The sequence below is a fragment of the Pagrus major genome, chromosome 10, assembly GCF_040436345.1.
Source record: "Pagrus major chromosome 10, Pma_NU_1.0".
Classification (NCBI taxonomy): Eukaryota; Metazoa; Chordata; class Actinopteri; order Spariformes; family Sparidae; genus Pagrus; species Pagrus major.
The window spans coordinates 5,251,181-5,264,149 of record NC_133224.1 but is presented as its reverse complement, the minus strand read 5'-3'; the positions used below and the strand labels follow the sequence as shown (position 1 = coordinate 5,264,149).

Below are 12,969 nucleotides of genomic sequence, written 5' to 3'. Positions count from 1 at the left end.
GAGGTTTATTTTTAAACAATCGAGATAATCGCAATTTCTTGTTGCACGAGATTTAAATTAAGAAAAACATCCATTTCCAGCTGTTTTCCTGTTGACAAACATTTACATAATGTGTAAAGAAAGCCAAGTTCATCAGTCAATCAGCCAGACTGAGGCTCGTATTGTTAAGAGTCTCAGTGGAGGTCCACTATTTCATCTCTGTCCTCCTCCTGTCTCTGTCAATGGATCGCATGTCAAGGAAAAACACCCTACCTGCCTGATACATGGGGATTTAAATGCACACATGCTCAGTAATATGTGGTCCGCAGAGGGAGAGAGGAGCTACATGTGGTTTCATGGAAACTTTATATATTGGCGTTCTTGAAGAAGATCTGCAGGGATGCTGGAGGAAACGCGCATGATGAATGAATCCCCAGCAAGGCGCCGGTTTAAAGTGTAACGCTACTCCGTCAGAGTAACCGGTGAACTCTGCGTGTCCGCACGAGGGTTCACATCTGTGGGAAGGTGAGATGAGTCACGCTTTCCCCCTCTGTGGTGGAGGTCTGCTGTGCGAACTGAGGCGATGAGTTACGCAGGTGTGCGTCGGTGAGGACCTCCATCGAGCATGTGTCCAGAACCGGAGTAGCAGACTTCCAGACATTTCCTCTTTCAAATGCAGAGGAAGAAAAATGATTTTTTTCCGTTAGATAGTTTTGCTTTTTATGTATAATTATGACGTAAATGTTGGTTGAGCGATAGAATAAATGACACCACCGGCGCTGAGATTGCAGCTCTGTCTGCCGCTGTGAATGAAATCTCTTGGGAAAATGAAGCTCGACACGTTTCTGTCCCGTGTTGTTGGTAGTCGTGAGTCTGAGGAAAATGGGATCGATCAGGGGGAAAGATGTCTGTTTCCACTTTAAACTATTCACATTGTTAACCTTCGTAGCTGCTGCTTTTATTCAAAGTACAATAAGTGGCTTCGTGTTGAGAAATCCTTACAATCACAGGTCTGTATAATACGACCGAACACTGCCGTAAACAGCTAAATATAGCAAGAAGTGCACGTTATTTTCTTTCCTGATTAAATATGTGTGTCTTTCAATTAAATTGCAGTGATTTTTGTTGTGCAGTAGTGGGGTAATATCTGTCTTGGAGAGCCATAATGAAAGTAAACGGACGGATGTGCGTTCGTTTGTTGGTTTGTCAGCAAGATTACTAAAAAACTACCGAACCGATTTCCACAAAACTCGGATGGAGGATGAGTCTCGGCCCAGAATAGACCCCGTAAACTTCAGGTCTGGATCCGGATGAAGGGACGGATCCAGGAATTTTGGCTCGCTTTCTTTAACGATTTGAGATAAGCTGTTTTTTTCCTCCAACATTTATGACGTCGGATCGAAGGCTCTACTTCTAGTCTTAAATCACACGATAGCTTGTGTCCGCATGTGTGGTCGATTTGGATAATGACGTACCGTTTTGAATCAGAAGTCCTTTTTCTTTCTTATTTTTTTCTCATGTTTGAACATGGTTTATGGCCGTCCTGTCATGAGAGGAACACAATACGAAGGGCAAATATATGAGAGTTTGGCGGCGCCTGCTTCCAATTTACACACTGGCAGGAAAGCAACACTATCAGCAGAGTCAGATCAGAGCAGAATGTCTTTGTGTACTTTTCGGATGAGATAATGAGCTAATATAGTTATTTATTAGACAGCTCAAAAGCTTGTTTTAAGTCTTGATAGATGGATTGCTTTCTGTCTTTCTTCTCTGAGGTGGCAGGAAGTCACACGAGAAACAGTTTGGAGATGATACTGGACAGAGATGGAATGAAAAACACGGAGCTATGTATGTGGGGAATCCCCTGGTTCTCATGCGGAGGCCAGCTATTTTTAATCTGGAGACAGGCCCGTCTTTGAATCGCAGCGGAGCTACACCCCAGTGCCAGCCTGGGCGAAGACAAAAGACGGTTTGAAACAATGAGCGGCGCACAATGAGGAACGCTCCGGTGTTGCCTCAGTGCCGCGGCATTCAGGCGCAAACAAACAAACACGTGTAAATACGGAAGCGACCGGCCTCGTGGGGGTATCAGCAGTCCCAGCCCGGGTTGGTTTCTGGTTTTCAGTGGTATCGCACATCACTGCTCAACTGTGAGGCTCTGCTGCTTGTCTCAGTTTTACCTGATGATAACCTGAATATCTTTGGGTTTTTGGACTGTTGTGTCATTGTGTCTTTGTGGGAACAGAGCCGTATATTTTCAGTGGACGTTGGGATATTTTTCCGCTGTGTTTGTAGCAACAAAACCAGGTATTTTAAGCCAAAACTAGGATCTTTTCCTAACCCTAGCCGAGTGGTTTTTGTGCCTAAAACCTGACCTTAAGGAAGGGAAAGTTTGATATCCATGGTTGAGTTGGAGTGAAAATTGTAGATTATTTAGAAATCAAGAACAGTGTGCTCTCAGTTGGACTGAAGTTGGCGCTTTGCTTGTTGGTTATTAAATGTTTAACATATGAGCATGACAGTTAATAAGCTATATTTACAGTTCACTGGTCATAGAGGATACGTCTTAAAGGCTAAACTCTACGTCACATATGTTTTTCGTACATTCACCAGCTGGGATCAACTACGTGGTTTACTGCTTTAATGTATTTCTTGCGACGTCGTCTTTACATTTAGTCTTTTTCATCTCTGCTGATGAAAATCTGGACTGGAGGGATGAAACTATATCAGATGCTCCTCTGAGTTCATGTGGCAGCGTCAAAACTTGATTAAATTCTACATGTTTTATAACTTCCTTGATGTGGATCGCATGAGCCTCCGCATGAGGGTGACAGTATTATATTTAATATATAAAACTATAATCTGCGTCAGATGTTGTAGACGTACGGCGCTTCTGTGTTTATACATTTTGCACGACTGGCAGAAATTTTAGGGTTTTCGGGGAAGTTTGGGGGTTTTCTGTGTGTGTGTGTGGTGTGTATGTGTGTCTGTGTGTGTGTCTGTGTGTGTCTGTGTGTGTGGTGTGTGTGTGTGTGTGATTGGCATTCCTTTCCCTACACTTCACTGGTCCACTTTATTATTGTTTGGGTTCACTGATAGGCTCTGACTCACCCTTACATGCAACAATACACCCGGTGTGGCTGTGTGTGTGTGTGTGTGCTTGCATGAGTCTTTGTGTGTCTGTGTGTGTGTGTGTGTGTGTGTCTGTGTGTGTGTGTGGTCTGATTCACACAGAAGAAGCCCAAAGTGGATGCGTACTGTGTGTGTGTGTGTGTGTGTGTGTGTGTGTAGATGAGTGTGTGGTCCGCTAAGCCACCAAAAAATTGCCAATTTTTGTCTTTTCTATCTGTGTTTGTGCGATTTAAGTGCGTGTTTTCTGTGCGTAGGATCGCAGGAGTTTATCTGGGTGATAACAAGACGACTTCGGGGAATAAACAGATGGAGAAATCCCGCAAATATTGACGTTTTTCCGGTCGACAAAGAGGTTTACAGATTCGAATCGCAGTCAGATTTTCGGTCCGATTAGGCGTCAGAGCCCAGACGCTGAAAATGATTCAACCATCAGTCCAAAAAATCAGAAACAATCAAGAAAAGCAGCAGATTCTTACATTTAAGAAGCTGGGACAAGCGAGTGTTTGCTTGAAAAATGACTTAAAAGATGAATCGATTATCAAAATAGTTGGCGTCTCATCCTATCGATCGACTAACGGATTGATCGGCTAATCGTTGCAGCTCTGCCGACTCGACTGGCTGCGTACTGAAGTCATTCAAAGCCTGTCAGTCACTTTCATTCATTCACACTCGGAGCTGTTTCTCAATCCGGCCTCCATGTGTGGCCTCAGCTGTTGTTGCCGAGATATTTCTGACGCAACCTCCTATAGCGCAGTATAGACACAGTATGGGCCAGTTGTTCCATTGCTACATAGATCTGCTGTATATTTACCCCAGAGTTTCACACTGGATCATGTTTTATTTGCGAAGGTCAAAGTTAGAAAGCAAAGTGGAAAAGGATCAGTGGAAGCCGGCAACGAGAATGGAAAACACGCAACACGTGTGCATCGCAGGGGGTTCGGTGTCAGCGAGTGGGCAAGTTTGGACAAGGCCGTGTTTTCTGTACGTGTGTGTGTGAGATAGAAATGCGACCTTTGACCTCTGCTGCGCACGCAAACAAAAACACACACACAGGTGCACGCGCAGTTCATCACCGGTAACCAATTTCAAGTCGAGTCAAATCCCTCACTGCAAATATTTTCATTTAATCCAAAGCAACTAATATAAACCTCCCACACCAGACTCCATTGCCAAAATACACAATTCTCCCTCCCCGTCTCCCTCTCGCTCTATCACACCTTCCTTCTCTCTCTGTCCCCCCCCCCACACAGTCTCTGTGTGTTATGGTTCAAGTCCACATCGCAGAGTCGAGTTACAGTCGGTTTTAGGGCTCCAGGGGTTGTGGTGGCGTAGGGGTGGGCGGATTTTTAAAGAGTGACACAAGCAGTTTTATTTTTCTTTCATGAGGCAGGAGTTTAGAAGTGAACTGATTATTTGGTAGTCGATGTGTGTGTGTGTGTGTGTGTGTGTGTGTGTGTGTATCCCAACAGGCCCTGGGCACATCTCCAAAGTGACGTAAGGTGTTAATGTGGGTGTAACGTGAAAATGACCAAGAAGAGGCTTAATGTACATTAATGCAAACACACGTATGGTCCGTGGATAAGATGTGTTTGGCTTTGCTTCTTGCTTTGTCCAGTTGTGAGGCTAAACAATGATGACAAGGCCAAAAATGATGTCAACTAAGTGATCTATCAGACATGTTGGCGAGTGCAACTTACAAGCAAGAAGTGGCTGATTGTAATCTTCTCGTGGATCTTCACGACACACGTTGTTTTTAAGCTGATTAAAAAAGAAACTTTCTGCTTTGATGGCGTGATTGTGCTCACAGAAACACTCATACGTGTATCAGGAGGCATGTGGAGACACGGTGTTGTGTCTTTGTGTCGTCCTGCATGAGCGCGCAGTGTTTTCATGGCCAGGTCATTTGGACGAGGATGAAACAGAAAGGCTTGAAGGGATCAAAGGGAAGAGAGAGCGAAGAGGGGAAAGTGGGCATGAGAGATGAAAGTGACGAAGGTGAAGGCGGACGACAGGAGGAGATAAAGATGATGATGACTCACGGCTGGAAACGAGATTATAGCATCAACAGATACGTCACGTTCATCTTGAAATCTGTATTTTCATTTGAAGTGTTGGAAGAAGCACATACAAATGATGTGAGGTGATTATATTAGGTGATTTATTTGTCATTATACAGCACAGGGTTGCAAAACGAGTGCTACACAAACAAAACATACATACTGTAATTTCTATACATTAGTACATAAACTTGTAAACACCCAGGAAATAATTCTGTTGTGCATTTCTTTGGGAATTTGCGTCCGGGTGAATGTAAGCAGCAACAAGATGACAAATATGGTCGGCGTCTTCAGATAAGAGGTTCAACATCAGTGACGTAAACACAGAGTCCGAATCTGCTAATTCAAGAGCTTTAGAGGCGCTGGAAGGTGGATGAACATTAGCCATTTCCCCCTTGTTTCCATTGCTTATGCTAAGCTAACTCACTGCTAAGCTAGGCTAACTGACTGCTATCAAACAGACATGTCATTGGTATCAATCTATTCGTCTAATTCTCGGCAAGAACGTGAATGAGCGTATTTCCAAAAATGTTGAAGCGTTTCTATTGATATGGCTCTGACAAGACCAACAGTTATGAAAGAATCAAATAATAGCAGTTCTGTTGGTATCAAACAGTGAAAATGCGACTCTTAAGTCACGTAAATCATTCAAAATAAGGAAACTGATGCTGAAAGAGGTTAAAGTTGGAGATGGGAGAGCAGCAACAGAGACATCAGAGAGGAGTGTGCTGCTGTGCATTATGTCATCTAGTAGAGACACACTCACGTCCTTGGTTCGACAGCACGACACGTGAAAACAGGATATTTACGTTCCCACGTTGGAATGCTCATTAGGATGTGTCTACAGCTGTGTGTGTGTGTGTGTAACAGCTGGTACGCTGTGTGTTATCACTTTGTTTGCTCCGTCAACATGGCTATAAAGGGCTGATAGATGCTGCTCATAGGATTCGAGGTGGACTGAAGCTCCTATTAAACTTCTTCTCAGTCTGCAAAGTGAGATCAGTGTTTGCTAAACGCTCGACTCTCCTGGAAACAATAAAATAAAACATTTTATTGTTGTACAGTTTGTGCTACCTTTACAGCACGGAGACTGCCGAGTCAGCTGAATTGCTGTTTTCTACACTGTCATATCAGTTTGAACACTATCTCAGCCTGATAACGCACAGTAGTAATTTGACGTTGTGTTTATAAAAAAATGTCCTGATACAAGAGGAAGTTTTGTGTTTTTATCTTCTTTTTTTTGTGTGTACTTAGTCAATTAGACAAATCTCTCATAAATATTGTACCATGTGTTTTATTTAAAAATAGGCTAATTTGTTTTGATTCCCTGTTTGTCCCATGTTATGTTCTCAAAGCCCATCGTGACGTCTTGAAATGTCTTGTTTTGTCCGAACAATCAGAGCCTGACAGATAAATCAAATTGGCTTATCAAAGATATATCGGTCAAAACTTTTTATATGAAAAGTTTTGTTGTTTTTTTTTACATAACGTAATGCAGAAAAAGACGCTGGAGGTAGTTCCTACTTAAGTTTATTGTTGGTCAGTGTCTGATTTTTGACCCGAACCACATTTGGATTATAATATTAATTAAATCTGATGTAAAACCTCCTTCAAAGTCTAAAAGTACTCATAATCTGGTCTTTGAGTACCTGAAACTGAGTGTGTTGGCACTAGATGAGGCTCTTTTGGTCCATGTTTGTTAAATGATGCTGACTTTGCAGAGTTATGGAGCCGTGTATGAGCGCTCACTCCCGTACAAAGGTCTGATAAAAAAAAACATGCCTGCTCCAGATTTTACAGTTTATGGTGTTACTAGCAAACAGATGGTTACAGTAATGTAATGTATATAAATTGGAGAGTGGAAGTTCAGCTCTGTGTTGACCTCCCACGACGAAACGTCTATCCGTCTTCCCTCATTTCCGATCTCCGCCGTACGAGTCCCATGTGGCTCCCATCATATGGAAACCGAATCCTTCCCATACTTTCTGTACGCGTATCATATCAAAGGAGAGGCGGAAAAAGACGCTGCTGGATCTCGTCCAGTGGAAACCACAGCTAAACCTTGAGTTTGGTGGGGGGGTGACAAAAGAAGGGAAAGGAAGACATTTGAAGATGCGAAGTGCAGAAAATGGATTTTCAGGTTTCTCTAAAGGGTAGCTCTGTGTTCTTAACATGCTCTACGAGGGTTTTTCACGACTGAAAGTAATGGAAATTTAACATTTGTAGATATTTTTCCTAGAATATTGAAATTGTATTTAAAACACCCTGGGACTCCAAACCTCTCCCACCAGACTCTGTTTAAATTCCATCACATTTAGCAGCTCTAAGGCAACAAACACACTCCTATTCATTAAAAGAGAAAGTGCTAAACACGTCCTGTAAAAACCTGAAATCACTGAAAGCAGCACTCCAGGAAAAAGCTGCCCTGGAAACCATTAGCAATATCACAAACTCCCTCAATTACTGTTTTCTCCTTTGTCAACACTAGGGCTGAAATGATTAGTTGAACTATTTCAATAAAACTGTTTAAGTCTTGTGGGCAAAAATGCCAAACATTTCCAAATTCCAGCCGCTCACTTACAAGGATTTGCAGCTTTTTTCTGCCATAAGTGAACTGCAAACTGACTCTCGTTGAAATATTTGGACAAAACAGGGGCAAAGGAACTTGTGATGGTCATTTTTCACGATCTTTGACATTGTACAGACCAAACTATTAACCAGTTATCCGGGAAAAACAAAATTGTGCAGATTAATCAATAATGACAACACAGTAATTGTTGGTTGCGGCCACCACAACAGCTGGCAGTTGAATCTCGGTCTGTGTTATGGGACGGGGTGTAGTTGAAATCTATGGTAATGCCTTGAACAGAAAAGTTAGAGCTCTTGAACGCTCCCTGAAGCAAAAACTCATATCATGGCTAGTTATTAAGAATGTACTGGAGAGTGATTTCTTGAATAATGAGGTCAATAACGGTTTACTATTGGGGCTTTTCCATCAGCACTCTTGGCCGCGCCGAAGTCAAACCATGCTGCGCTAATTTGCGTTTCCATTATCAGTTAAACCACCCATAACAACCTCCCTTCTCCCCATCAAACACGTTTGTTGCAAGACTCCTGTATGAGGAGGAGGCTCTCATTTGTGTTTGTAGCTTCTAATATAAACTTTTATTGTGTTTGCTTTCAGATGTTTCAGGACTTTTGTTAAGTCGTGTCCTGGTCTTGCTGCTTCGTAATAAGGGCTTTTAAATAACTAACTAAAGGGGGCATTTATTGTGAAGAATTTATAGGAAAAGAAACATCTTTATCACCGATTAGTGGATATTTGTTAGCGACTTCTCTTTGATAATAGTGCAGGGAGGAAGACTTTTTTTTACAGCCACTCCAGTTAAAGACGCTCCTTCAAGCTGGAGATACAACTCCCTGCCACACTTGGCTGACGTCCTGAGTCTAATCACGTCAAGCAGAGCAAGCACATGTGTGTCGAAAAGCCCCATAATGTACGTATGACCACAAAGAAAATGATTTAAGACTTTAATGGTATCTTACCGAAAAAAGATGTGCGTGCATGAATGTGTGCGTTTACCTGATCAGTCAGTGGCTGACCGGACGGAAAGTTCTGAGTTGGTCCAACGTGATCTAACCTCGGGAACAGTCAGACATCTCTGTCCTGGCAGAAAGAAGGAGGGCTTGTTAGTGTCAACCGAAAAGACTGTCGACTCCAATGTTTTCCCTCAAACACACACACACACACACTCTTGTTCTCTCTCTGATATCAGTATTTAGGCCCAGTAACAAGAGTCCCTCTGTCAGCTCTCATTTCTTTACTAATTAAAAACCCAGTGAACTACTTTCTTCACCGTCTTTCCATCCAGTTCCACGACAGTTCCCTCCCCCGTAAACCTCGGTGTTGGCCGTCCCTTTGTCTCGCTCATGTCTCATGGTTTTGGCTTTTAATAAAAGTCCATCGTAACCTATCATCATTGCGTTCGCAGATCAAAAAAAAAACACAACCACAAAAACATTATCGCTGATGTTCCACTTCCCTCAGCGCTACACTGAGCTCCAGACTGCAGCTAATTTTTGGCTTAGTGTCCGAAAACATAACACTGCCTCATTAGAAGCTCGTAAGGTTCATGGACGTGTGCGATCGCAGGTCATCCATGAATAAATGAATCAACCAGCATGGATTTTGGCTTTGTCTGCAGCTGCTGAATGGAAAACCTTAATAAGAGAGAGTTGTGGGAAAAGAGGTGAAATCACGAACTTGTCAGGCAGGCGGTCAAAGCTTCCCTTCGGTCCGTGACTTCTGAATACTGTTTTTTGGTGGAAGTTTTGTCAGTTAGAGGTTGGAGCAAAGCACGGTTAAGAAAGCAGATGTTGGCTCGATTGCCAGATATGACGTCAGTTTAGCTCACGTTTAGCTTTGGATGACAAATCAACAAATTGATCACAAGTGCTGTATCGTAGGGACGTGTTTCAGTTTCTTGTGAGCTCGAGTCGAGGACAATGCAGTACTTAGTTCCCTCCCCCGGCAGCTTAACAACCATTCACACCTGGGCTCATCTAGCCGGTTAAGTCAACGACCCACAAGTGGCCCTAACGACTCTAGTCCAGTTGTCTGCGATACAGCACTTAGGTTTACCATGACCTGGATGCCTGAGAACCTTCATCCACAAATTGATCAGACTTATATCTGCATCAGGATGTGAGATCATTTGGAAAGAAGTCGAACGTCGGCTCTTTGGCCCAATTCAAGGCTCCATGGCCACCTGGATCTAAGCGAAATATACCAAGACTTTCCAAAGAAATGTCAAAATACTCTACTCGCTTGGCCAAAAAGACTGAACTCCTGTTTCCAGAAATAGCTACTCGATGTCTTGGCCTCTTGTAGAGGAGATACAAATCTTGCATGAATGTTATGAAAACATGAGTCCGATCTAGGATTGTGTTACTCTGCTGACTGGGGAAGAAAAAAAGATTTCTGGCCTTGCTGCTGACAAAATATTATGAGTAAGAAGGGACAGTGTGGAAACATCTAGATTGTGACTGAGAGAGGTTTTTAAAGGTTGAAGAGACACAAATCACAAAGGCTTATTTTTATTATCTCACCATTTCACAATTTTGTCCCTAAATTTTCTGCATTTCCACACAATGTCTCTTACGTTTTTCATCCTCTGGGGATCATGAATGTCCAAATATGTGTCTAGTCTATCGATCTATCTTACCACTGCCATCCCTTGTGCCAGTTGCAAAATTTCAGTTTTTCCTCCACTGTCCCAGGAAGAGAACAAAATATTCTCTGTAATGTCATAAAAGCTTCTTCAAGTCATAACCTCGACCTTCTCATATGAAGGAAGGAGATTAAATGTCAATACGAACTTCGTGAAGGTATTTGGAGAGGACATAATAGTAGCAAACTATCCCATCAGTTAAGGTCGCAAACCGGTTTCTTTGGCCTTTGAGAGTTGGCAAATGGCTGACTCGGCATCGATGGCAGCATTCACGCTTCTCGTAGGACGTAATGCATCGTGATGGCTTCACTTGTAAAGGTAAAACTTGATCGTGACAGCAAAATAGCAGGCGCAGAAATGGCCTTAAGCGTTGTCGTGCAATTATGGCAGTTGATCCGGTTTAAACAAATAAGCGTGGATGGATCCAAGTGCTGACTGAAATGTAAAACACATGGCAAATGATTTTTTTTCAAATCTGAAGAAAACGTGTGGGATCCACGCTCTGGAGAATCTCCTGTCACTGGGAAAGGCTAACAAAATGCTAAACCAGCTGCACATATCCCGCCCGCTTACAGTGATAACCTGTTTGTCGAATTGTATTTGTCAGAATCATTAAACCTGTTTGTGTGCCGTTATCGGGAATCTAAAGCTCATTTCTTAGGAAGCAATCTGAAGCTTGAACCTGTTTCAAGGATTTGGAGCCTCGTGATCAGTCACAGCGGTGGTGACAGTTCATGATAAACTCTGACCTGGTTATCAAGCAAAGAAAACAAAAAGCAGAAAGTCTTGTTGATAAGTTCATGTGTGCTCATCGGCTTATCTGTTATATTGACATATCCAGTGAATGTTTAAACTGTTCATGACATAGTATGTGTCAAGGCTTTATTTACAAAATACCACAATTATCAAAGCAAGTTTGGTAAAGATGAAAATCTACAGAGTTGTGTTTGTTAAAGGTGCAATATATAAGAATTATAGCTGGAAACGTTCAAAAATGAATTAAGATTATCAACATAATCACTCCCCTGGTCCCTGAGTTCCCAGTCCATACCACTAGCTGCACGGCTAACTGAGCTAACTAGCTAATTGCAACTACTCATAAGTTTCTCACTGATATTAAATATTCCCTGCAGAAATCGCATAAAGTCTTTTCCAGGTTAGATCACATAACTCTAACCCTAACCCTTTTTTTTTGTTTTTTTTTATTTTCTTAACATATTTTTTCTAACACATGACAAGACAATGCAAAGAGTATGAGAAAGTTCAGCCGGAGCACTCCCAGAATTCAACAGTGTGTTTGTTGTGGTAGCTGCTGACAGCGTCGACTGCTCATCTGCCAGAACAGCAGCCTCACACACACACACACACACACACACACACACACACACACACACACACAGGAGTGATGTAATTGCACCTTCACTTCAGCAGTTCCAGTTTCCACATGATTTGTTTTCCTTTGATTATTAAAAAGGTTGTAAAACTAATTTCCCATTTTCAGCGTTATATGAAAAGAAAACGCGCCGCTCGACTTATTTTCACTCCCCCGTCTTGCTCAGCAAAGACTTCTAACAATAATCCTAAAAATACGTCCAACCTTCGTCTTAAAAATAACCTTTTCAGCCCACTTTCTTTGTTTTCTCATTCTTGTGAGGACATCTGGGCCCCACCAGAGAAAACAGAGAGCAGCTACAATTTGTACCAGTACAATAACACTGGTAAAAGCCCCTCTTGAGTCATGCCACCACCTCCACACACAAAAAAAAACACATTTACAGACACACTTGCCCACCCATGCTGGCCCTGCCCACCCACAGGAGCCCAGAGGACCCCACAGTAGCACGCTGACCTAAACTTTGCTTCACTGTGTTGTTTACTCGAGCAGGTTTATCATTTTCTTCACTTTAATTTTCCCAAACGATCCATACAGCAGTCATCCAGCGGTGGAAACTATAATCTTAGCCTAGCTGGTTTAGCCTGTCACAATTAAAGGTCACTTAGGGTGAAAGCGTACACAAGAACTACAAATGTTGCCCAGCTGTTTGTTTAATTTAGCCACTTTGTCACGTAGAAACCATTAGGCTCGTTTTAAGTTGCTCGTCACGACCCAACTTGTGGCTGGCGTAGACGTCCAAATGTCAAGATGGATTACGTCTACAACAATGCACCAAAGGTCCCAAAAGCACGCAGAAATGCAGCTCGTCTTTGTACGGTTCTCTTTATGGTCCTCGATATCCTGTGATCCACCACGCGCCTGTCAAATTATTTGGAGGGTTGACCAAAAAAAATAAAGCCTCGTCTTTGTGCTCGAGTAAATATTTTACAGGACGTGACCGACAAAATCCTCCAAGTTCTCCGCCTGAAAGCCAGATGTAAACACCATTGTTTGTTCTTGATATTAGCTTGTGGCTGTACAGATAAATAGAAATCTAATGTACTATTTATTTTATTGAAGTCAGCCCTGTATGCAAATAAATCTGCACAGCAATGAAACAAATTGATTCGATGTATTTTTACACAAACAAAGACACAGCTTCATGTATAACATTTGCCGAATTAACAAGAAAGCC

General features: G+C 42.4%; 1 protein-coding gene across 1 annotated transcript in view; it reads left to right on the top strand.

Moving 5' to 3' along the window:
• Nucleotides 1–12,969, top strand: part of tnfsf10l (TNF superfamily member 10, like) — a 58,365-nt gene that overhangs the window by 1,398 nt on the left and 43,998 nt on the right. The window lies entirely within an intron of this gene.